Source organism: Suricata suricatta, chromosome 12 (assembly GCF_006229205.1).
Source record: "Suricata suricatta isolate VVHF042 chromosome 12, meerkat_22Aug2017_6uvM2_HiC, whole genome shotgun sequence".
Lineage (NCBI taxonomy): Eukaryota > Metazoa > Chordata > Mammalia > Carnivora > Herpestidae > Suricata > Suricata suricatta.
The window spans coordinates 103,210,204-103,215,756 of record NC_043711.1 but is presented as its reverse complement, the minus strand read 5'-3'; the positions used below and the strand labels follow the sequence as shown (position 1 = coordinate 103,215,756).

Sequence of the window (5,553 nt, the reverse complement as noted above, 5' to 3'; positions counted from 1 at the left end):
TTACAAAAGGGTACCTTCTGCTCCGTTTTCAGAGCTTTTCCTGTGTGGGTGCTGCTTCTGAAATGTAATCAGCCTAAAATAATCCTTCGGTGAAAGAGGGGTCCTTTGGGGTGGCGAACTCAGCTTCTCTGGCCCCTCTTAGGGTCCTTTTCGGCTGGTCCTGAGGATTAAGCTGACATGAGACAGATCAGCGGGACAAAAGCAGGCAAATTCTGGAATACACATTTTACGAGACACGGACATGCTCAGGAAAGACCCAAAGGGGTGGCCATAGTTACCTGCTTGGTGCTGGGGTGCAGGAGACCGTGTGGGGGGCTAAGGAAGAGAAGGGCCATTTTATTTAAAAAAATATTTTTTAAAAATTTATCTTTGAGAGAGAGAAATGGAGGGCAAGTGCGGGAGGGGCAGAGAGCGAGGGAGACACAGAATCCAAAGCAGGCTGCAGGCTCTGAGCTAGCTGTCAGCACAGAGCCCCACGTGGGGCTCGAACTCAGGAACTGCAAGATTATGACCTGAGTCAAAGTCAGGCGCTGAACCGAGTCCCCTGGGCGCCCAGATCAGGGCCATTTTAACAAACAAAACGTGTGTAGTGTTCTCTTACCCCAACTTCTCATCCCTGAGGGTAGGCGAGGTACTTCCTCTCTGGCGCAGGGAGGAGGTCTTCCCCATGGGAATTTCCTCGCCTGCTTTGAAGAGAAAGGAAGGGGAGGGTCTTTCCCTTCGATTTGCTGTTTCTCAAGTGCTCTGGCTCGCGGAAGTCGGCACGCCAGACGTCACGCATCGGGTGGCGTGTGCGGAACCCCGTCACCGTCAGCAGGCTTGAGGACGGGCCCGCGGTGTGCGGAGCTGGCCCGAGTCCGCGGGGGCCGAGTGTGACCTACAGGGAAACGTACACGACTCTCCTCTACCATCCGAGCGAGGACAGCTGTATCCACGACTGGCCCAGGGTGTGTATGTTCCCAGTGTTATCGCGTTAATTCCTTAAACACCAACTTTCTAAGGACAGGGCTATTTGAGTCGTATTTTTTGAATCAGCATCTCTGTGAAGATTTTTACAAGTTACTCCTCTACATTATTTCGCTGAGCATTATTCTAGGCTTGATCGAGTTGTCTTAAGGTGTTGAGGCCACCAAACAGGGGGACAGTGGACCGAGGTGGTTTCAGATCCGGAGGTGGAGCTGCTATCTCGTGGGTGATAACACGGCACCTCCGAAAACCATCTCCCACCTTATGCAGAAATGTGGGACTCAAAACTTCCAACATGGTTAACTTTCAAACCACCAAAAACTTATTTTTAAGCCCCCTGATAACAAGACCACGGGCCTGTCACCGAACCCAGCTTTACTCACAGCGTGGGTTCTCCCAGACCAGGATCGTAAACGGGACACTCAGGAGTCATGTGACCAGCACTAGGGAGGCCGTCCGCCCGGGAAGACCTTGGCCACTCCAGAAGCGAAAGTGACCTTGTCCAACCTCCTTGTGCCGGCTCGCTTCTGCTGTAAAAGCCCTTCCCTTTGGCACCTTCCTTGGGGCTCCTTTCCACATGGGATGCCGCCTGACTCACATGTCATTAAATAAGCCAGAAAGATCTATAAAATTTTCTCCATTGAAATTGTTTTGACACTCCCAGAATTATTTGTTAAAAGTATGTACCTGCTTGCCACACGTGAGTTTAGAAGAAGGAGCAAAGGGCCTTTCAGAGTGCCTGCGGCGCCCAGGTGCCCTCCCCGGGCCGGCTGGCGCTCAGTCCTGCACTTGCAAGTTCATGCGTGACCCCTTCCGTCACATGTCACTTTAGTTTTACTGAATTTCCATGCCGGGTCCCCAGGAAGTCAGCACCTTCTGGGGGCTTAAGAGGAAGAGGGACGCAGAGCATCACCAGCGGTGCTTCTCAGGTGCGTCCAGTAATGTTGTCACCTACGAGGCTCGGGATTAAGAAAGGATGGGGGCAGAGTCCCCTCCCCAGTGGCTCTGTGAGGTGACTAGGGAGAAGAGAGACAAACAGGAAGAGAACTGCAAGAAAAGCAAAACAAAACCACATCCAAAAAATGCAGACAGTATTTCCTACCGATTAAGTGATCTCCAGGAAGGACAAGTCCGGAGTCACAAAAACGTAGACACGTTCTGTTTTATTATGTACAAAACCCAGCAGACAGTAATTGTAACAGCAAATACAAACATGCCCAACAGTCAGGCCATCTGAAACGGAGCTCTGTACATGCACACGAACACATACTAAATACTGCTTCTCTGTTACCTCAAAATCCAGTACCGCCTCGAGTTCTATATTTTTAATTACTCAGTAAGTGAGCGTGAGGGGACTCAGGCAATACTTAACTCACGGAAGGTACAGATTCTTCCGTCTCTCTGGAAACTAACCGAATAGCCTAAGAGACACCGCAAGCCTTCCTCCCTCAGCCCGAAGCTGCCGTGGGATCAATGACGGCCCGATCTTTGCCGACACGGGGCACCCACCCCGCCCTGCAAGTCACTTCCACAACTTTGGCCAATCCAGCTGTCAGAGATTTGAGACACAGCCTCAATCTCAATAACTGTAGCTAATGCTGATATACTTTTGCAATTTGTGTTTGTATGTCTTTACGTTTTCCACTGATTCTAAGTCTGAAGTAATTAATTCCTCTTACATTCTCTACACTTTTGGTTTTTTTTTTTTTTACCTTGGATTATTTTAATTGGTTTAAACACAACATGGACGTAAACAATTCCCCAGAAATGAGAGGCACTTCTCTGAATACTGAATGAATGACTCCTGTCCCCAGACTAGCAGGACGCCCGGCGGCTGAGACCTGACCAGCCAGAGGAGGCCCCGACTCCACGTGCCAGCGCCGTCTGTGTGACAATGGCCACGCTTCTGTCTGAGCATTTAGAGAAGGGGGCTGTGACCGGGATGTGCGTCAGAAACCACGGAATTCAAATTGTGCCTTTGTTCCGTAGTGAGCCCCGGCGGCTCATCTGGCGCTCCCATCCCCTGTAAGAATACTGGGGAAAAGAGCATCGACCGGAGGCAAAGACGGAAACAGGCGAAGTCACTTTCAGAGCCTTTTAAAATGGCCTTAACACGTGACATTAGAACTATTCCCCAAAGTCGGCAACTGACTCCAACTCAAACAGCAGGAGCAAACGGAGCATCTGAGGCACCAGCTATAAATTTCTTCATCATGATGGTCTTTGGCTCCAACACTCGCGAGGCAAAGCAGCCCGTGGCCCTGGGGGATGTCCAAGGGAGCCCACAAGGAGCGTGAGCAGAGAAGGCGGGACTCAGCCCGAAGCCCGTCACGTCAGTGACCGAGCACGTATCCATGTATAACGTGCCGACCGAGACTCATCAGCCCTGAAACGTTATCAAAAGTGCATAAGAATCTGAGCAGAGGAAGGATCGTGAACGAGGTGCAGTGTATAAAGGACGAGTCCATCAGCCTCACGAGGAGCAGGGCAGGCACAGGACACACGGGGGCCGCTCAGGAAGCACAGAAAGGTGAGGCAGGAACAGCGCTGTTTTGAAACTACAAGACAGACACCGAGTGTCGAAGTCACCGCATCACCGAGACCGCGGGAACGGATGCCCACCGGACGCGTCTGCTCGCATCCAAAGGTCCGAGGGCTTAGCGCTAAGGGCATGCTTTGTCCCGCGGGTGCTGTGAGAGAGAAAGACTCTAAGCGGGAATCTGTGAAAATCTAGAAATAAAGTCTTGGAAGAGAAAACCGACCGTGACAAGGTATACATGTTGTTGAATATTATCAAAGTCCGATTTTAAAGCGGGACCTTAACATTGAACTTTTGCCCATTATTACCTTATTTACAAAGGCACCTTGTCCTTCTGCTATTAACTTGAAGCGTCTTAGATGCAATGGCTGCTCCGTGGAGCCTGCAGGCCGGAATGCATTCTCAAAAGATAAGAGTCAACTTTTTAGTTTGCCCCAAAAGTGAAAAAATTGAAACCAGTGTGTATGAAAACAAAGAGAATGAGCATTTAAAGACATAAAATCAGCTACGGCCACTGAAGCATACCGGGTGGGCAGCAGTCAGCTGCAGGTTTTAAAGACATCCACAGTCATCCACGAAGTGCCCCAGCGCAACTGGGCAGACAGGCGGTGTCACTTCACGGCAGCCAACAGGAAGCATCCAGGAGAGGCCGGGGGCCGAGGACACTCAGTCATCCCCAGGATTCCTATTCCACTCCCCGCTCCGTCTTGAAATGTGTCCTCACTCCTCTGCCCAGAAGCAAGGTGATAAAATCCTGTTTTGACAAAGTGAAACGACCCTTACGCTGACGCCACACCACCGCGTATCCGGGTCTCAGGTCAGTAGTGGGACGGCTGGGACAGTCACGTGTGGCTCCGTGTGCGTCTGGCTGTAGGCGTTCGATGCACGAGCTCCGAAACGTGGTTTTCCCATGCATCTTCTTCCAGGAGCCGTGCGTGCCGGAGACGCTAGGGTGCCAAAATGCCACGTTTCCCTCCCACACACAGTGGGAGGCCCGCTGAGACCCATAACTTACAGCTGCACAGAGTCCTGCACGGCTTCCACCTCAAATACAGAGACTCCAAGGGTGGCCTTCACCGCCGCCTCCACATTTAAACTACCTTCAAGGAAAGACACAACGATGAAAGTGCTAGATTCCACGGTCTGGAAAGAGCAAGTGGCTTAGGGATAAATGACTTTGCTCAAAAGAGAAGCTCCCGGACTTGAGAAGGAGCCTCTCCTAGCGCTGGAGCAGATGGAGACACCAAGAACTCGATTTCACACGTTTCAGAGGGTACAGGGTACAGAATGGTGCACACTCGGTTCCACATGGAGGCCGCTGCAGGTCGGGAGCTGAAGCTACTGCCCGCCCTGCGCTGGGGGCGGCTGCTGTCTGCTCCTTCCCTGCCGTTTTCTTTACACGGCCCAGACCCTGGTTAAAATTTTACCTAAAGGGCACTCACTTGCCTGAGACTGTCAAGACAAAGAAAGGTTTGTGGAAAGACACCTTTCTTTGGAAAGAAGCCCAGTGTGGCTGTGGTGAGGGTGGGGATGCGCTTAAAGGGCCAGTCAGCGACTTACAGGTCAGTCATGAAAACCGTCCTGAAATTCAGATTGTGACTTGTGCCAGGGCGCTCTGTTTAGGTGCCCGCGGGTCTGCAATCCACCGTGTCCGTTACTACTTGAATCTGCACATGCTTGGCTTCACCCCATTGGTTTTGAGTTTCTTCTCACTGGAGGTGGTGGCATGAGAGCCGCCGCCCTTCTTCTGCAGGCTCCCGTGGGCCTGCGCCGAAGCGCCCCCGCCACCCCCGCCGCCGCCGGCGCCGCTGTCCCTGCGGGAAGGGTCCCAGCGCCGCAGCCTGGGGCTCTGACTCCATTTCTTTGTCTGCTCCTCTGTCGAGCCCTCGAGGCCTGGCTTCTGAGAACTGGGTCCGCGGCTGTGCGCCCCGCGGAGAGCTTTGTGGGGGGCGTCAGGGGCGTCGTAGGACGGCCGGGCTTCCTCGCGCCGCAGGTCTCGCCGGCGGGGGGCCCCCTCTGGGTGAGGCCTCGCCGGGGCGCTGGCCGCC

The 5,553-nt window shown here is 52.8% G+C and overlaps 1 long non-coding RNA gene across 1 annotated transcript; it reads right to left on the bottom strand.

The window, feature by feature from the left end:
• Window positions 1-6: 6 nt before the first annotated feature.
• On the bottom strand, window positions 7-5,547 carry LOC115274986. Its single transcript, XR_003901349.1, has 4 exons — window positions 1,654-5,547; window positions 602-877; window positions 279-315; window positions 7-172 (listed from the first exon to the last, which is right to left on the bottom strand). It is a non-coding gene; the product is annotated as an uncharacterized LOC115274986 (long non-coding RNA).
• Window positions 5,548-5,553: the final 6 nt, after the last annotated feature.